At 42.9% G+C, this 12,015-nt stretch overlaps 1 protein-coding gene across 1 annotated transcript in view; it reads right to left on the reverse strand.

Annotated features, from left to right (window-relative positions):
* The window catches only part of galnt1 (UDP-N-acetyl-alpha-D-galactosamine:polypeptide N-acetylgalactosaminyltransferase 1), a 66,552-nt gene that overhangs the window by 39,904 nt on the left and 14,633 nt on the right, over window positions 1-12,015 (reverse strand). The gene's annotated exons all lie outside the window — the stretch shown is intronic.

The raw sequence follows: 12,015 nt of genomic DNA on the forward strand, positions 1-12,015 counted from the left end.
ATGTGTATGTGTGTGTGTGTGTGTGTGTGTGTGTGTGTGTGTGTGTGTGTGTGTGTGTGTCCTTCAATCTGGTCCTTGGCCTACTTTAAAGCCAAGTCATCATTGGGTACACTGGGATTTCACATTGCCAGGCTGTGTATCTGTGTATCTGTGTGTCTGTGTGTGTGTGTGTGTGTGTGTGTGTGTGTGTGTGTGTGTGTGTGTGTGTGTGTGTGTTTGTCTGTCTGTGTGTGTGTGCGTTCAGAGTTTGTAATACAATAAGAACCATACCATTAATCTCTTCCTGCCAGCCCACACACTCCTGCATTAGTGAGTGTGAGGAGGCTGTACTGCAGTGCAGGTATGCCTCAGTATGTGAAGGATCCTGGCCACCTAAGGTGTCTCCTCCAGGGCGATGCATTTCTTCTCATTTGCTCCCCCACTTTACACCCTCTCTCTCTCTCTCCCTCTCTCTCTCTCTCTCTCTCTCTCTCTCTCTCTCTCTCTCTCTCTCTCTCTCTCTCTCTCTCTCTCTCTCTCTCTCTCTCTCTCTCTCTCTCTCTCTCTCTCTCTCTCTCTCTCTCTCTCTCTCTCTTCTTCCATGAACCGTACACATCACAAACCGCCTCTCTTTCTCTCCCTTTTTTGTTCCCTCTCTCTTTATTTATCTCGCTCACACCTCCACCAAGTTTGAGTGGAACCTAATCCATCTGCAAATTGGAAGCAGGACGAGCGAGAGCTTCTATAAATACTCATGAGATTCCCCTGACAAATCAAAAAAGAAACCTACAGAACCACACGCAACACTGCAGTGCAAACAGCAACCCATCTCTGTGTGTGCCTGCAGAGAGTGAAACCTTGTCCTCCTCGTAGTCTGCTCTTCTCATGTTGTGAAGACGATGCATGAGAAACTAAATGCTTTGGATGAAAACCAACAAAAGAGCAACCACAAAGGACAGACAATGACACATACTGGGACCGAAAGGGATCAGAACTTCTACATCATGGTTTGGCATTACTTCACTTAGTTACTTCCTGGCAATTAAAACAAATTTGAATTTGAACAAAGAGAGATCCTCCATGTCTGTGTGTTTGACTGGGCTCGTCTCCAGCAGTGCAGCAAAGCTGGGAGGTCTTCCAACACATGCAGCTAACGCAGCATTCCTGCCACCGGGGTATAAACTGTTTTCTTAATAAATGTAAACCCTGACCCCTGTCCTTTGGAGCTAAAGAAGGTAGTTGTTGTTGTACAAACTGCTGCTGCAAGACAAGACCGGCTTTATCACAGAGAACACACCTCAATACATGCTGCCTGCCTGAGTGGTTGGGCTAACAGATGAACACTTAGTCAGATGTGTAATGCAGAGCAAGTGAGCAGAGATGAACCTGTCCAAACACTGAGCTGTGCCAGTGTAACATGACATTAAGGAGACACACACTGCACTGACTCAAGCATCCAGACTGAAGAGATACACTGTGTGTGTGTGTGTGTGTGTGTGTGTGTGTGTGTGTGTGTGTGTGTGTGTGTGTGTGTGTGTGTGTGTGTGTGTGTGTGTGTGTGTGTGTGTCTGTGTCTGTGTCTGTGTCTGCTGCAGGATAAGATAATAAGGGTTGTTGTAGAAAATCACTAAAGATTGTGTCCTGTACATACACTGTAAAAATAATAGTAGTATCCGTGACGTCACCCATGCGTTCTGTCGCGCTGTGTTGAAGCCAATCATCAGCAGGAGCCATATTGGAGATTTACATTTACATCACCATGTCACCAGGGGATTATAATCCCATACAAACGCTGAGTAAATGAATAAATCAATGACTGGACGAGCCAGAACTTTATTCAGTTAAACAAAGAAAAAACTGAAATGATTGTTTTGGAGCCAAGGAAGAAAGGTTAAAGGTTACTGCTCAGCTCCAATCTGCACAGATGAAATGTTCAAACCAAGCCAGAAACCCTGGTGTAGTCTTAGACTCAGACCTTAATTTCAGCAGCCACATTAAGACAATTACAAAGTCAGCCTACTATCACCTTAATATTACATCAAGGGTTAAAGGACTTATGTCTCAGCAGGATGCAGAAAAACTCGCCCATGCATTTATCTTTAGCAGACTAGACTACTGTAACGGGGTCTTTACAGGACTACCTTAAAAGTAGATCACATCACTCCAGTTCTTAGATCTCTACACTGGCTTCCTGTCTGTCAGAGAATAGACTTTAAAATCCTGCTGATGGTTTATAAAGCACTGAATGGTTTAGGCCCAAAATACATTGCTGATCTGCTGCTACTTTATGAACGATCTCAACCTCTGAGGTCATCAGGTACTGGTCTGCTTTCAGTCCCTAGAGTCAGAATGGAACATGGTGAAGCAGCGTTTAGTCATTATGCACCACATCTCTGGAACACACTCCCTGAAAGCTGCAGGTCTGCTCCAACTCTCACCTCTTTTAAATCAAAGATTAAGACGTTTTTATTTGCCACTGCCTTCCTATCTTAGCTTATTTTAACTCACTTTAAACGCAAATTTTAAATTTAATACATTTCCAATTTTCCTTTTATTTTCTGTTTTATTATATTTGTCATTTTAATTTTGTTCTTTTATGCCTGTCTGAATGTTTCCAATGCTTTCAATGTTTTAATATAAAGCACATTGAGTTGCCCTCATGTATGAAATGCGCTATACAAATAAAGCTGCCTTGCCTTGTAGATGCTGAACGCAACCTAACTTCTGCCAATCTAGTGTGAGGTAAAGAGGCGGGCTTTGAGCCTCCTAGCCAACAGCTACAGTGTTCCCGCCTGTCAGTCATGTCAGTCATGTCCTTAAATGGGCAAAACTTGTAACCTAAATGTCTTCTTAACTGTCGCTTTATAAAAAAAAATTCATCCACGTACAAGTAGTGCGGCTAAAGAAATTAGCTACTTAGACCTAAACCGTTTTTTTGAACCAGGCTGTAAACATGTTTATTTCTGCTGCAAAGATCATCTTGTTTGAATTGGTGTCTATGTGGTTTCTGGTGTTTCCGCATGTGCTTCATATTTTGAGAGAGGAGGTTGCCTCTTTGTCCTGCAGCACGATTAAAACTGATGTCTTAAACACCCTTTCTGTGTAGAAATGTGCTGATACAATCTAATGGATTAGCATCAGTCAGTACACACACTGCCCTCTAAAAGCAGATCAGGATCCAGTCGGACACAAGCAATCTACATTGCATCCAGTTTCCTGTCCTGCTCAATTCATTTGCTGCTGTGTGCCTATTTTGATGAGTTAAATCTTCAAGTCAGAATATCAAGATAAAATGTAACTGATGGTTATGTAATATCATAAACTGTGCAGCAGAGTACGGTTTAAAAACACACCCACAAAAAGAATGACATGTTCACAAACAGTAATGAAAAGTAAGGCTCTGTAGAACACAATATTAAGGGAAAAGAGACTGATTTTGGCAGATACCTTGATAGAGTTAAGGTCTCAGAACTTTTATTCCCTCATTCCTTTTAATTCCTCTCTTTGTACTTCTCTTTTCTCCAGCTGTGACCAGCTGGGCCGATGCTGAAAATGCGTGAGAGCCAAAAGGCTTGGTCCTCATTATCCCACCCTAATGTTGCCTCTCTCTATGACCCAAATGAACACTCTTTAGTTGAATCCACCAAATCTTTCTCTTCTCCCATGCAGGCCTCTTTCTATTCAGTCTGGACCGACGTAATTCCTGACATATGTCCAAAAAACAGTGAACGAGGCAGACTGAAAAATGCAGAGGAGAGGATGAGCTCATGAGTGGACTTATAATGAAATCTCTGCTAGCAAGCACACGCTCTCTGTCTTACACACACACACACTCGCTCAGCATGTGTGGTTCATGTGGCGCTCTTCTCACATCACGCCTTGAAACATTAAGTTGGCGTGCTACAGCTTTGAGAGATCCAAGACATCAGAGCAGAACTGGAGCCAGACAGAGGTGGAGGAGCCCTGAAACAACCTTTGCTCTGGACAATTTAGAGGAATGGTATGGGCTGAGCCTAAACTAACAGACAGTCAAATCAGTCTTTCACAATTCCCCAAGCTCAGCATGAACACAGTGTGACCAACCAGCCATGGTGAAGCATAAAACCAAACGGTTCCACTCTCTCTAAAGACTGCCAGAGAGAGACACAGAGGAGAGAGGGGAGACCGGGTAAGAGAAGAAGAAAGGTGTCTTTTCTTAAAACTGTGAGATGGCTCTGAGCAAGATGTGTGTGTATGTGTGTGTGTGTGTGTGTGTGTGTGTGTATTTGGTTCCCAGCCAAGGTTTCTACATGTGTAATGTGACTCTGTTTGTAGCGTATGTTGGAACAGAGGGAGTCCAAAGATGACAACAACAAACACTGCTCTCTCTGTCAATCCAGTGCCAGCAGCACCTCCCCCTCCATCTCCACCTACATGCAGGCCTCCTGCCCCTGTCACACACCTCACGTCTCCAGTGGTGTGGGAAAGGAAAGGCCCAGAGGATCCTGCAGTCCCCTTTTGCACGCACAAACACAGAATCCATGCTAAATAGGGACTAGAGGAAAAGTAACAAAAGATGGTAACAACAACACTGCATGCAAGTGAAGCAGTAGCTCATCATTTTTGACAGATTTCCAGGGAAGCCCAGGGAGGAGAAACGGGAGTACCAGGAATAGAGCAGAGGAAAATAGGTAAGAAGCAGCTGGAAACACCAATATGTCACACTTAACCTGGATGAAGCACAACAGCTCGCTTTAGTTTCTATAAAAAGGATGTGCTATGGGAGCAGGGGACCTGTCACTTTCTGGATCTACTGTACAAACTCACTAGGGGAGAAGGCTGTAGGAGGAAGAACAAAGTGGGACCACGAGCGAACAGAAAGGGACACATGAAAGGAGAGAGTATCAGAAAGAGAGATCTGCTTCCTGTTTATGTAGAGAAGAGGGTACAGAGGGTACGCTGTTAACAGGCCTGACAGGGATGACAACAAACACACACGCACACACACACTACCTTTCCCCCTCTGCGTCCTGACTGATTACACAGAACGGATTTAGCCCCAAACTTTCCCATCCATCTCTGTGTGTTTTGGTGACATCTGGAGGCGTGTGATTTGTTCTCGGCTCCGTATCTCGCGGCTTGTCTCTGCTCTGGCCAGCAGCCGTGTTAACAGGATCAAGCTTAAGTGCGTGCATGCCCCCAGCTGTGTGTTCAACTGCTCCAGGCAACATTCTCAACCAAGGAGAGACTTCCCAACAGTTCTGCAGCGTAAATCTCCTCTCGTGATGTAGAAAGAAAGCGTGGCTTTAACCCTTTTTAACTCTGGTCTGAAAACGATCCTGTTTGATCCAAAATAAAAACTCTGACTACAAACTTTAGTCTGTCTTCAGCCAACAAAAAACATCCATGTGCTCTCATTGACATCCTCTAATACATACAGTATGTGCATTATATTTTTACTCTATGTTATGTGGGGTGACAACCAAGCGGCAACCTCCAGTGTTAAAATATGAAGCCCATGCAGAGTTTTTAAAAACTGCAGTTCATCAGTATGTTTACAGCCTGGTTCAAAAAACAGTTTAGATCTAAAGGCATTCTTCGACCGCAGAAACTTTACCCTGGAACTAGGGACTTTACCCCTGGACTATGTACGTTTCGACCAGAGGAAACAGGGTCTAAATTTAGTTCAGGGGTAGATAATATCCGCCCTGAAAAGCCCCTGCTTGATGGGGTAGTACGTCACTGGCCTGATTTGCACAATCTACCCAGGACTTCAGCTCACGGTCGAAACGCAGACAACAACGGGGGCACAGGAACCTTTTAGTTCCAGGGAAAGTAGTTCTGGGGGCTTAAAGACCCTGGAACTCTTGGTCGAAATGCACCTTAAGTAGCTAATTTCTCTATCTGCACACACTGTACGGGAGGTGAAGTTTTTTCTAACGCAACAGTTCAGAAGATATTAAAGGTGACATATCACGCTTTTTTCATCAATATATATTGGTCTAAGAGGTCCCCAAGACATGTCTTTAAAGTTTATGCTCAAAAAAACACTTTGAAATCAGATTTTGGCATGCCTGAAAACCCCTCTTCTTCAGTCCTCATCAGAACACTCTGTTTTCCCTCTGACCACGCCCCCTCAAGAAGTGGATGTGGCCTCGGCTCTCCAGCACGTTGATCTAATGTTTACATGTTGGCTGAATATACACGGCTGCTCAGAGATCGCGTTACTTCAACCCTCTGAATCTGATCCAGAATCTGATCCTGATGTAGAGGCGCCTGTAGCAGGATCTTTCTGAACCATTGGTCACAGATTTAGTGTTTCTTGTTGTATTATTTATCAGTATGTCGACGTGTGTCTTGGTACACAGCTACGAACATGTAGCTATCTGGCTATGCTAACTAGCGCTAGCACTTATCCATGATAAATAAAAATCATCCACTAGATCTTCAAATCTGCAGACGTGGGGAGTAAAACCGACCTTTGTGTTTATTAAGACAGCCTACAACTAGCATGCCTCCCCCCTAAGCTCCTTGTTAGCACACATTTGTGCAGGTAATGAAAAACAGGGGAGGGATTCAGTATTATTTTATACAGTCTATGGGCTGAACAAGCTCTGAGCTCTGACTCCGTGACAGACCGGATATTGTTGTTACGTAACAAAAACACGGAAGTCTGAAACGGCTCGTTTCACACACATTTACAGAAAGGTGTAGAAATCAAAACAGGGGCAGAATGGCTTTTTTTCATTCTCGGGGGGTTTGTAGACATGCCAGGGACACATATTTCAGGTAAAGAACCATTAAAAAGTCCATTTTGCATGATATGTCACCTTTAAGATTACAAGTTGTGCCCAAATAAGGGCATGACTGACTTGACTGACAGGCGGGAACACTGTAGCTGTCGGCGAGGAGACTCAAAGCCCGCCCCTTTACCTCACACTAGCTTGACAGAAGTTAGGCTGCGTTCAGCATTACAAATATGGCTCCTGCCAACAATTGGCTTCAAAACAGCGCTTCAGAACAGGTGGATGACGTCACAGATACTACGTCCATTATTTGTAGTCTATGGTGACAACTCGTGTTTTTTAGCAAAGAGTCCGGCTTCAGAAGATTGTTTTTGCATTCGGTGATATTTAAGCAAGACCATATTACCCACAGCATAACTTGGAAGATGTTCATGATGTTAAGGTCTATACAGCATTTGGAGATGCCTCCAATAAGTGACTTTACATAAGAATGAATATGAAAAAATATGATTTTAAAAATTGTATTGCTTATGCAAATTACACTATCAACTTTTCAAGCAATTCAAGGCAGATATCTTCACTTTCATCTATACTAATGGTGTACAATCATGACCTTGTAGCAGAGACCACACAAATTATAGGGAAGTGAAGAATTTCAGGATACTTTAAGACCAGACACACGATGTAGGCACACAGCAAACTATTTCTATCGCAGAGTTCAAAGGGGCAACACATTTCCAGGAGAACAAAGGCTGCCACAAACATTACTGATCCTCTTTTCCTACAAAGCAGAGTAGATGCTTTTAATGTAACACAACTTTAATAGGCACAGAGTCAGGGTGAAATGATACATGTGCAGCAGACATCTGGAGACCCCACATCATTTAATTGGCGAGCTGAGCTTGCTGAGTCACTCCAAGCGTGAGTTATATCCATTTTCAGCCTTCAACAAAAAGCACATCTGTAGTTCTTTCTCAGGAGGGAACATCATTGAATGTTACTGTTCAAGCTGTGCAGTAAAAGACATCCTCTATTAGCTGCAGCCATTATGTAACCTACTAGTCTGTTTGCATGTTTGGTCCTTATTAACCCTGCGGTTATCACAAAGTCAAGTGTTTCGACTGACCTTGGCTTTTTATCAGTAAAAGTGAAATTTGCTCCATCAGGGGCGTCGGTGTCAGCTCAGCAGTTAAGTTGTGCCCCATGTACAAAGGCTTTAGTCCTCCAAGCAGGAGGCATAAGTTCAATTCTGACCTCCAGCCTTTTGCTGCATGTCATCCCCCACTCTCTCTCCCCAGTTTCCAACCCTCCACTATCCTTACCGTTGCAATAAAAGTACTGACAGTCAGAAATCATCTTGAAAAACACACAACTTATCTCAGAGCAAAGTTCTAAATATATTTGTACACATACATGAATCTCCAACTCAAGCAAGCACTATTAATACTAGATTTGAGCTGCTACGTCATGAGGCCAATAGTTCCTCATACAAACACGTAATGTCACATTACATAACCTCCAATAAGCTTTCATTGTGAGCTTGAAATGTTCAGCAATAACTCTGCTTTATTTGATCCACTATGAGCCCAGAGGTGCACCTAAACCGGTCATCCTTTTTCTAATCTAGCCTCATTAGGAACACATACAGATGTTCATCTCTAATTCTTACATCATTTCTAGGGATGCACCGATCCTACTTTTTGGGTCCCGATACCGATATCGATACCTGGGCTTTGGTATCTGCCGATACCGATACTAGCCAATCGGATCCTGGTATTGATTTAACAATCTCTATTCCTTAATGTGAGGATAGAATCATGTTTTGGCAACTTCAGACTTTTCTGATTTGATGGTGAACTGTACCTGGGTTCCAAGTGCTAAACCAGAGGCTGGAATCCCTTAATTTCAAGGATCAGGAACAATTAAATCCAATAACCTGTCATATTTTTCACACTTTGAAACCATTAATAGAAGGTTTCTTGCTTCTTTGCAGGAGGCTACAGCTGACGTAAACTTCTTCCTTCGGGCTGCCATTAAACTTTTCAGCGCGACTGCCATCCGTTGAAACATTACCGCTGCACTGTTGCAAGGTTCCGGCAGAGTTGTTAGCAAAAGAAGCGTGACATGCACCTAAACTGCAGAGTCTCTGTAGTTATCCTCCATCATGCTCCACCGGGCAAAAATGCACAGACCTGCCAGCGCTGATGACGTAGGAGACGCACATGGCTATTTTAAACACAGAAAAGCATAGAACTGAGAAGAATAGATCTGCCATATGGATCGGCACTATATATCGGCCCTTTGTCACCGATATCCAATCTAGCTTTTTGAGTTCGATCTAGTCGATATCCGATACCAGGATTGGATCGTTGCGTCCCTCATCATGGCTCTAAAGACCATTTTCTAATTTCAGATTGTGTACTGACTTTTTTAGTTGTTGTTGTTTTCACCAGGCCAGTCTCCTACAGTAAGCTCAAAGGCAGTATCCTGCTTCTCTGCCTCCACGCAGAGCTGCAGTCACACTGACCCACATCCCAGCCTCTGGCAGATTACACTGCAGCATACACACACACACACACACACACACACACACACACACACACACACACACACACACACACACACACACACACGCACACGCACACACTCGCACACATTCCAAAGACACATGAGCACAGTGCATCTGACATTTGTGGATTGTTGAAATGTAATTTCTGATGGCTTAGCATACCCGGCCACATGCAGACACACACACACACACACACACACACACAGACACACTTAGAAAAACAATGGGCATGTTGTTCTGCGGTCCATCAGCCAGGAGTAACTGTTGATACGGCTATCAGTGTGACCGGGCCAGAACAACTGCACTCAAAAGAGTCCTCAGACACACTAACACAGAGACCACACACACATGCAATGCAGACCGTCAGAGGAGCAGCCTGGTAGCAGATAAGAGCAGGAGATGGATGGTTGTGTGAGCCTAAGGGGGGGTGTACCTGGGTCAGGGTGAGCCTGGGGCAGATAGCTCTGTGCTCTGTCACACAACAAAGACAGAGCACAGAGCTGCCACAGCAGGGGTCTGTCCTCTCTGCCCTCCTCTAGTTCTCTTCATTCTTTTAGGACTTTTCTATTTAGGAGAGACAATTTGCCTTCAGCTATGTCTAAAAAAAACTCAGCATATGAACCACCTTGAGAGTGCGGAGTCAAATTTATCTCTTCTTCACTCAAATATTTCACTCCATTGTTTTTATTAGGGTTCACTGCACCAGATCATGTACATGGAAACTAAAACAACAACATTTATGAGCTGTTGAGAGTGTTTAGTGAAGCCTGGTTTATACTTCTGTGTTGAACATAGTTATGCAGCAGTGGCCGATGCAGAGCACGACATACTTGTTCATCGATGTGTCTGAGTCGCTCTGCAGTACTCCACCAAAACTCCTGTGGAAAGTGCCGTCTCTATGATAGTTAGGTTATTTGTTACTGGTCCAGCGATTCAGAGTGTATTAGGGATGTACATTTTAAGTATTTTCGTGATCGATTTTTGGAAATGTTAACGATCAATTATCGCTTAACTGATAAAAAAAAACATTATTAGTCTTACGTCAAAAACAAGGCCAAATACGTTGTTTTCCCCCTAAATTTTATTTTCTACAGCAACAAAATGCATATAACTGATGGGATTGAATACGGGTACATGTTTGACACGCAGAATATCAACGATCAGGCTCATTAAAATATTCTCAGAGGACATAATCTTATAAACTGAAGGCTCATAATACTAACAGAGAAGTACTTCAGACTCACAGTGTCCAGTTTTCTGTCTACTCGTTCTTATTGAGAAAAATAAACGTGTGTATTCAGTCAGGTGTCAGCCGGGAGCGCAACCGGGTCATAATCAGTCCCACTGGAGAAAAGCCCAGACGGCTCTGATGTTGCTGGTCTGTAAACGTAGCGTACCAGAATTTCCCACCTGTCTGTTACCTTTGTATCCAAAGGTGGAAATATCCTGTTTAAAGCTGTCAACCTTCGTGTCCGTGTTGTTGTTGGGAGCAGTTTTGTATTGATCCTCTTTTAGAAAGCGCACGTGGAGACCTGACGCACAGCCGCAGCCCCCAGCTGAGCGTCTCCGCTGTGCGCAACATCTTTAACAGCTGATTCACATCTAAACATACTTTAAACTTAAAACACCTCCCTGATAGATGAGTGTAATATGAGACCACATGATGTTTGTTCCACATGACGGAAAATTGATAACAAAAATGTGTTTTTCGAGTAATTTCTTAACAATCAATTAATCGATAATCAATTAATTGTGGTCATCTCTAGAGTGTATATTGTTAATTCAGAGCTGATACATGTTGCTGTCTATCATACGGTATTATTAGTGCAATTAGTGCTTTATTGTCTGTTGTAAAGCACTTTGGATCAACCGTGTTGTGTGTAGGGTTGCAAAATTTCCATGGGAAGTTAAGTTCGGGAATTTTGGAAATATTCCAAATTGGAAACTTTCCATGGGAATTAATGGGAGTTAACTGGGAATTGAGGGTAATTTAATGGAAAGGTATCATATCCAAGCATATATATGTTTTGTTATAAGCAGACATCCATCCAAAATAATACAATTAAAACAGATTTATTTGAAAGTAGAACTTTATCAAGTGTTAAATATTTTATTAAACAATCAATTCTTTCATTGAAGAACAAAAAGATGAATGTTGAGTTAAATATTACTCATCCCCCCGACCCAACCCATTCAAAAGCTAACAAAAATGCAATCCCAACAAAGTCCCATTCAAAATGTTAAATGAAAAGAGCCCCTCTCCCTCCAAAAAAAGTCCATTCAACATGCTAATAAAAAAGCATCCTCTAGTTGTTTTAGACAGGATTATGCTAAAATATATTTCCCCCAAAAAGCCAACCTTCAATTTAGTAAATTCCTGGTTATTTACCGTTAATTCCCATGGAAAGTTTCCAACTTTGAAAATTCCTGGAGTTTTGCAACCCTAGTTGTGTGTAAAGTGCTATATAGATAAACTTGATTTGATTTGATTACCTGGAAGAATAGAGAGGTGACATCTGAGGAGATGAAATGTACCGCCAATGTACGGCTATTCCGGAAGTGCTGTAAATGTAGGAAATACAAAGCAGTCCAGCAGACCCATAACAGGGCTTGCGGTCTGCATCATTTACCTAAAGGCTAGCTGTGTAGGCTTCTGCATCGGAAAAGGGGTACGCAGACCTATGGCGCAGTCTACGGCGTAGATTTGATGCACAAGTTTAAAGCAGGCTTAAGGCTTTTTAA

This window comes from Notolabrus celidotus, chromosome 12 (genome assembly GCF_009762535.1).
Source record: "Notolabrus celidotus isolate fNotCel1 chromosome 12, fNotCel1.pri, whole genome shotgun sequence".
Classification (NCBI taxonomy): Eukaryota; Metazoa; Chordata; class Actinopteri; order Labriformes; family Labridae; genus Notolabrus; species Notolabrus celidotus.